An 8,073-nucleotide genomic window follows, 5' to 3' on the forward strand; every position below is an offset into this window, starting at 1 on the left:
AGGGTGAGTGTGTGCGCGAGTGTGTTGAGACTGCAGGGTGAGTGTGCGCGAGTGTGGAGACTGCAGGGTGAGTGTGTGCACGAGTGTGGAGACTGCAGGGTGAGTGTGTGCGCGAGTGTGGAGACTGCAGGGTGAGTGTGTGCGCGAGTGTGGAGACTGCAGGGTGAGAGTGTGCGCGAGTGTGGAGACTGCAGGGTGAGTGTGTGGAGACTGGAGGGTGAGTGTGTGGAGACTGCAGGGTGAGAGTGTGGAGACTGCAGGGTGAGAGTGTGGAGACTGCAGGGTGAGAGTGTGGAGACTGCAGGGTGAGTGTGTGGAGACTGCAGGGTGAGTGTGTGGAGACTGCAGGGTGAGAGTGTGGAGACTGCAGGGTGAGTGTGTGGAGACTGCAGGGTGAGAGTGTGGAGACTGCAGGGTGAGTGTGTGGAGACTGCAGGGTGAGTGTGTGGAGACTGCAGGGTGAGTGTGTGGAGACTGCAGGGTGAGAGTGTGGAGACTGCAGGGTGAGTGTGTGGAGACTGCAGGGTGAGAGTGTGGAGACTGCAGGGTGAGTGTGTGGAGACTGCAGGGTGAGAGTGTGGAGACTGCAGGGTGAGAGTGTGGAGACTGCAGGGTGAGTGTGTGGAGACTGCAGGGTGAGTGTGTGGAGACTGCAGGGTGAGTGTGTGGAGACTGCAGGGTGAGTGTGTGGAGACTGCAGGGTGAGTGTGTGGAGACTGCAGGGTGAGTGTGTGGAGACTGCAGGGTGAGTGTGTGGAGACTGCAGGGTGAGAGTGTGGAGACTGCAGGGTGAGAGTGTGGAGACTGCAGGGTGAGAGTGTGGAGACTGCAGGGTGAGAGTGTGGAGACTGCAGGGTGAGTGTGTGGAGACTGCAGGGTGAGTGTGTGGAGACTGCAGGGTGAGAGTGTGGAGACTGCAGGGTGAGAGTGTGGAGACTGCAGGGTGAGTGTGTGGAGACTGCAGGGTGAGAGTGTGGAGACTGCAGGGTGAGTGTGTGGAGACTGCAGGGTGAGTGTGTGGAGACTGCAGGGTGAGTGTGGAGACTGCAGGGTGAGTGTGTGGAGACTGCAGGGTGAGAGTGTGGAGACTGCAGGGTGAGTGTGTGGAGACTGCAGGGTGAGAGTGTGGAGACTGCAGGGTGAGAGTGTGGAGACTGCAGGGTGAGTGTGTGGAGACTGCAGGGTGAGAGTGTGGAGACTGCAGGGTGAGTGTGTGGAGACTGCAGGGTGAGTGTGTGGAGACTGCAGGGTGAGTGTGTGGAGACTGCAGGGTGAGAGTGTGGAGACTGCAGGGTGAGAGTGTGGAGACTGCAGGGTGAGTGTGTGGAGACTGCAGGGTGAGTGTGTGGAGACTGCAGGGTGAGAGTGTGGAGACTGCAGGGTGAGAGTGTGGAGACTGCAGGGTGAGTGTGTGGAGACTGCAGGGTGAGTGTGTGGAGACTGCAGGGTGAGAGTGTGGAGACTGCAGGGTGAGAGTGTGGAGACTGCAGGGTGAGTGTGTGGAGACTGCAGGGTGAGTGTGTGGAGACTGCAGGGTGAGTGTGTGGAGACTGCAGGGTGAGAGTGTGGAGACTGCAGGGTGAGTGTGTGGAGACTGCAGGGTGAGTGTGTGGAGACTGCAGGGTGAGTGTGTGGAGACTGCAGGGTGAGTGTGTGGAGACTGCAGGGTGAGTGTGTGGAGACTGCAGGGTGAGAGTGTGGAGACTGCAGGGTGAGTGTGTGGAGACTGCAGGGTGAGTGTGGAGACTGCAGGGTGAGAGTGTGGAGACTGCAGGGTGAGTGTGTGGAGACTGCAGGGTGAGTGTGTGGAGACTGCAGGGTGAGAGTGTGGAGACTGCAGGGTGAGTGTGTGGAGACTGCAGGGTGAGTGTGTGGAGACTGCAGGGTGAGTGTGGAGACTGCAGGGTGAGAGTGGAGACTGCAGGGTGAGTGTGTGGAGACTGCAGGGTGAGTGTGTGGAGACTGCAGGGTGAGAGTGTGGAGACTGCAGGGTGAGAGTGTGGAGACTGCAGGGTGAGAGTGTGGAGACTGCAGGGTGAGAGTGTGGAGACTGCAGGGTGAGTGTGTGGAGACTGCAGGGTGAGAGTGTGGAGACTGCAGGGTGAGTGTGGAGACTGCAGGGTGAGAGTGTGGAGACTGCAGGGTGAGAGTGTGGAGACTGCAGGGTGAGTGTGTGGAGACTGCAGGGTGAGTGTGGAGACTGCAGGGTGAGTGTGTGGAGACTGCAGGGTGAGAGTGTGGAGACTGCAGGGTGAGTGTGTGGAGACTGCAGGGTGAGAGTGTGGAGACTGCAGGGTGAGTGTGGAGACTGCAGGGTGAGTGTGTGGAGACTGCAGGGTGAGAGTGTGGAGACTGCAGGGTGAGTGTGTGGAGACTGCAGGGTGAGTGTGGAGACTGCAGGGTGAGTGTGTGGAGACTGCAGGGTGAGTGTGTGGAGACTGCAGGGTGAGAGTGTGGAGACTGCAGGGTGAGTGTGGAGACTGCAGGGTGAGAGTGTGGAGACTGCAGGGTGAGTGTGTGGAGACTGCAGGGTGAGAGTGTGGAGACTGCAGGGTGAGAGTGTGGAGACTGCAGGGTGAGTGTGGAGACTGCAGGGTGAGAGTGTGGAGACTGCAGGGTGAGTGTGTGGAGACTGCAGGGTGAGTGTGTGGAGACTGCAGGGTGAGAGTGTGGAGACTGCAGGGTGAGAGTGTGGAGACTGCAGGGTGAGTGTGGAGACTGCAGGGTGAGTGTGTGGAGACTGCAGGGTGAGTGTGTGGAGACTGCAGGGTGAGAGTGTGGAGACTGCAGGGTGAGAGTGTGGAGACTGCAGGGTGAGTGTGTGGAGACTGCAGGGTGAGTGTGTGGAGACTGCAGGGTGAGAGTGTGGAGACTGCAGGGTGAGAGTGTGGAGACTGCAGGGTGAGTGTGTGGAGACTGCAGGGTGAGTGTGTGGAGACTGCAGGGTGAGAGTGTGGAGACTGCAGGGTGAGTGTGTGGAGACTGCAGGGTGAGAGTGTGGAGACTGCAGGGTGAGAGTGTGGAGACTGCAGGGTGAGAGTGTGGAGACTGCAGGGTGAGTGTGTGGAGACTGCAGGGTGAGAGTGTGGAGACTGCAGGGTGAGTGTGTGGAGACTGCAGGGTGAGTGTGTGGAGACTGCAGGGTGAGAGTGTGGAGACTGCAGGGTGAGTGTGTGGAGACTGCAGGGTGAGTGTGTGGAGACTGCAGGGTGAGAGTGTGGAGACTGCAGGGTGAGTGTGTGGAGACTGCAGGGTGAGTGTGTGGAGACTGCAGGGTGAGAGTGTGGAGACTGCAGGGTGAGAGTGTGGAGACTGCAGGGTGAGTGTGTGGAGACTGCAGGGTGAGTGTGTGGAGACTGCAGGGTGAGTGTGTGGAGACTGCAGGGTGAGTGTGTGGAGACTGCAGGGTGAGAGTGTGGAGACTGCAGGGTGAGAGTGTGGAGACTGCAGGGTGAGTGTGTGGAGACTGCAGGGTGAGAGTGTGGAGACTGCAGGGTGAGAGTGTGGAGACTGCAGGGTGAGAGTGTGGAGACTGCAGGGTGAGTGTGTGGAGACTGCAGGGTGAGAGTGTGGAGACTGCAGGGTGAGAGTGTGGAGACTGCAGGGTGAGAGTGTGGAGACTGCAGGGTGAGTGTGTGGAGACTGCAGGGTGAGAGTGTGGAGACTGCAGGGTGAGTGTGTGGGACTGCAGGGACAGTGACAGGGTAACACAAAGAATTCGACCCAACACAATCGTCGCTAAGCAAAAGGAAAAATATCTGACATATTGGGCAGAAACAACAAAAACCCAAAGCAAACTCAATTGCTACTTGGCCCTAAACAGACAATACAACATAGCTGATTACCTGACCATGGTAAAGGATAACAAACTGAGAAGAACCTTGACAAGGTACAGACTTAGCGAACATAGCCTAGCGATCGAAAAAGGCAGACACAGGCAGACCAGGCTGCCAAGAGAGGACAGGATATGCTCTCACTGCAGTCAGGGAGTAGTGGAGACAGAGATGCACTTCCTCACAGCCTGTGGAAAATATCAGGGCATCAGGGAGAATTTCTACCAAAAATTCTCACAAATATGCCCTGATTTCAGAAATCTGAATGACAACCAAAAACTCCCATTCCTACTGGGAGAGGAGAGAAGCTGTATAACACTGGCGGCGCACTATGTTACAGCTTGCCATGAACAGAGGGACAACCAGTAAGCTAAGAAAGGAATATATATAAACGGTGCGAATGTATATTTGTACACTCAGGGATATACCTGTTTATGCACTGTATGAATAGAACTGCGTTTATGTGCTGAACCATAAATGTATTTTGATGCTTTGGCAACATAAGATGTAACTTATCATGCCAATAAAGCGATTTAAATTGTAAATTGTAAATTGTGTGGAGACTGCAGGGTGAGTGTGTGGAGACTGCAGGGTGAGTGTGGAGACTGCAGGGTGAGAGTGTGGAGACTGCAGGGTGAGTGTGTGGAGACTGCAGGGTGAGAGTGTGGAGACTGCAGGGTGAGTGTGTGGAGACTGCAGGGTGAGTGTGTGGAGACTGCAGGGTGAGAGTGTGGAGACTGCAGGGTGAGAGTGTGGAGACTGCAGGGTGAGTGTGTGGAGACTGCAGGGTGAGAGTGTGGAGACTGCAGGGTGAGAGTGTGGAGACTGCAGGGTGAGAGTGTGGAGACTGCAGGGTGAGTGTGTGGAGACTGCAGGGTGAGAGTGTGGAGACTGCAGGGTGAGAGTGTGGAGACTGCAGGGTGAGTGTGTGGAGACTGCAGGGTGAGAGTGTGGAGACTGCAGGGTGAGTGTGTGGAGACTGCAGGGTGAGTGTGGAGACTGCAGGGTGAGTGTGTGGAGACTGCAGGGTGAGTGTGTGGAGACTGCAGGGTGAGTGTGGAGACTGCAGGGTGAGTGTGTGGAGACTGCAGGGTGAGTGTGTGGAGACTGCAGGGTGAGAGTGTGGAGACTGCAGGGTGAGTGTGTGGAGACTGCAGGGTGAGTGTGTGGAGACTGCAGGGTGAGTGTGTGGAGACTGCAGGGTGAGTGTGTGGAGACTGCAGGGTGAGTGTGTGGAGACTGCAGGGTGAGAGTGTGGAGACTGCAGGGTGAGTGTGGAGACTGCAGGGTGAGTGTGTGGAGACTGCAGGGTGAGTGTGTGGAGACTGCAGGGTGAGTGTGTGGAGACTGCAGGGTGAGTGTGTGGAGACTGCAGGGTGAGAGTGTGGAGACTGCAGGGTGAGAGTGTGGAGACTGCAGGGTGAGTGTGTGGAGACTGCAGGGTGAGTGTGTGGAGACTGCAGGGTGAGAGTGTGGAGACTGCAGGGTGAGAGTGTGGAGACTGCAGGGTGAGTGTGGAGACTGCAGGGTGAGTGTGTGGAGACTGCAGGGTGAGTGTGTGGAGACTGCAGGGTGAGAGTGTGGAGACTGCAGGGTGAGAGTGTGGAGACTGCAGGGTGAGAGTGTGGAGACTGCAGGGTGAGTGTGTGGAGACTGCAGGGTGAGTGTGTGGAGACTGCAGGGTGAGTGTGTGGAGACTGCAGGGTGAGTGTGTGGAGACTGCAGGGTGAGAGTGTGGAGACTGCAGGGTGAGTGTGTGGAGACTGCAGGGTGAGAGTGTGGAGACTGCAGGGTGAGTGTGTGGAGACTGCAGGGTGAGAGTGTGGAGACTGCAGGGTGAGTGTGTGGAGACTGCAGGGTGAGTGTGTGGAGACTGCAGGGTGAGTGTGTGGAGACTGCAGGGTGAGTGTGTGGAGACTGCAGGGTGAGAGTGTGGAGACTGCAGGGTGAGAGTGTGGAGACTGCAGGGTGAGAGTGTGGAGACTGCAGGGTGAGAGTGTGGAGACTGCAGGGTGAGTGTGTGGAGACTGCAGGGTGAGTGTGTGGAGACTGCAGGGTGAGAGTGTGGAGACTGCAGGGTGAGTGTGGAGACTGCAGGGTGAGTGTGGAGACTGCAGGGTGAGTGTGTGGAGACTGCAGGGTGAGTGTGTGGAGACTGCAGGGTGAGAGTGTGGAGACTGCAGGGTGAGAGTGTGGAGACTGCAGGGTGAGAGTGTGGAGACTGCAGGGTGAGAGTGTGGAGACTGCAGGGTGAGAGTGTGGAGACTGCAGGGTGAGAGTGTGGAGACTGCAGGGTGAGAGTGTGGAGACTGCAGGGTGAGTGTGGAGACTGCAGGGTGAGAGTGTGGAGACTGCAGGGTGAGTGTGTGGAGACTGCAGGGTGAGTGTGGAGACTGCAGGGTGAGAGTGTGGAGACTGCAGGGTGAGTGTGTGGAGACTGCAGGGTGAGTGTGGAGACTGCAGGGTGAGAGTGTGGAGACTGCAGGGTGAGTGTGTGGAGACTGCAGGGTGAGTGTGGAGACTGCAGGGTGAGAGTGTGGAGACTGCAGGGTGAGAGTGTGGAGACTGCAGGGTGAGTGTGTGGAGACTGCAGGGTGAGAGTGTGGAGACTGCAGGGTGAGAGTGTGGAGACTGCAGGGTGAGAGTGTGGAGACTGCAGGGTGAGTGTGTGGAGACTGCAGGGTGAGAGTGTGGAGACTGCAGGGTGAGAGTGTGGAGACTGCAGGGTGAGAGTGTGGAGACTGCAGGGTGAGAGTGTGGAGACTGCAGGGTGAGAGTGTGGAGACTGCAGGGTGAGTGTGGAGACTGCAGGGTGAGAGTGTGGAGACTGCAGGGTGAGTGTGTGGAGACTGCAGGGTGAGTGTGGAGACTGCAGGGTGAGAGTGTGGAGACTGCAGGGTGAGAGTGTGGAGACTGCAGGGTGAGAGTGTGGAGACTGCAGGGTGAGAGTGTGGAGACTGCAGGGTGAGAGTGTGGAGACTGCAGGGTGAGTGTGTGGAGACTGCAGGGTGAGTGTGTGGAGACTGCAGGGTGAGTGTGTGGAGACTGCAGGGTGAGTGTGGAGACTGCAGGGTGAGTGTGTGGAGACTGCAGGGTGAGTGTGTGGAGACTGCAGGGTGAGAGTGTGGAGACTGCAGGGTGAGAGTGTGGAGACTGCAGGGTGAGAGTGTGGAGACTGCAGGGTGAGTGTGTGGAGACTGCAGGGTGAGAGTGTGGAGACTGCAGGGTGAGTGTGTGGAGACTGCAGGGTGAGTGTGTGGAGACTGCAGGGTGAGTGTGTGGAGACTGCAGGGTGAGAGTGTGGAGACTGCAGGGTGAGAGTGTGGAGACTGCAGGGTGAGTGTGTGGAGACTGCAGGGTGAGAGTGTGGAGACTGCAGGGTGAGTGTGTGGAGACTGCAGGGTGAGTGTGTGGAGACTGCAGGGTGAGAGTGTGGAGACTGCAGGGTGAGTGTGTGGAGACTGCAGGGTGAGAGTGTGGAGACTGCAGGGTGAGAGTGTGGAGACTGCAGGGTGAGAGTGTGGAGACTGCAGGGTGAGTGTGTGGAGACTGCAGGGTGAGTGTGTGGAGACTGCAGGGTGAGAGTGTGGAGACTGCAGGGTGAGTGTGTGGAGACTGCAGGGTGAGAGTGTGGAGACTGCAGGGTGAGTGTGTGGAGACTGCAGGGTGAGAGTGTGGAGACTGCAGGGTGAGTGTGTGGAGACTGCAGGGTGAGTGTGTGGAGACTGCAGGGTGAGTGTGTGGAGACTGCAGGGTGAGAGTGTGGAGACTGCAGGGTGAGAGTGTGGAGACTGCAGGGTGAGTGTGTGGAGACTGCAGGGTGAGAGTGTGGAGACTGCAGGGTGAGTGTGGAGACTGCAGGGTGAGAGTGTGGAGACTGCAGGGTGAGAGTGTGGAGACTGCAGGGTGAGTGTGGAGACTGCAGGGTGAGTGTGTGGAGACTGCAGGGTGAGAGTGTGGAGACTGCAGGGTGAGTGTGGAGACTGCAGGGTGAGAGTGTGGAGACTGCAGGGTGAGTGTGTGGAGACTGCAGGGTGAGAGTGTGGAGACTGCAGGGTGAGAGTGTGGAGACTGCAGGGTGAGTGTGTGGAGACTGCAGGGTGAGAGTGTGGAGACTGCAGGGTGAGAGTGTGGAGACTGCAGGGTGAGTGTGTGGAGACTGCAGGGTGAGTGTGGAGACTGCAGGGTGAGAGTGTGGAGACTGCAGGGTGAGTGTGGAGACTGCAGGGTGAGAGTGTGG

Source organism: Somniosus microcephalus, unplaced genomic scaffold (genome assembly GCF_052327205.1).
Source record: "Somniosus microcephalus isolate GS21.2 unplaced genomic scaffold, FLI_Smic_1.0 unresolved_chr7, whole genome shotgun sequence".
In the NCBI taxonomy this organism is placed as follows: Eukaryota; Metazoa; Chordata; class Chondrichthyes; order Squaliformes; family Somniosidae; genus Somniosus; species Somniosus microcephalus.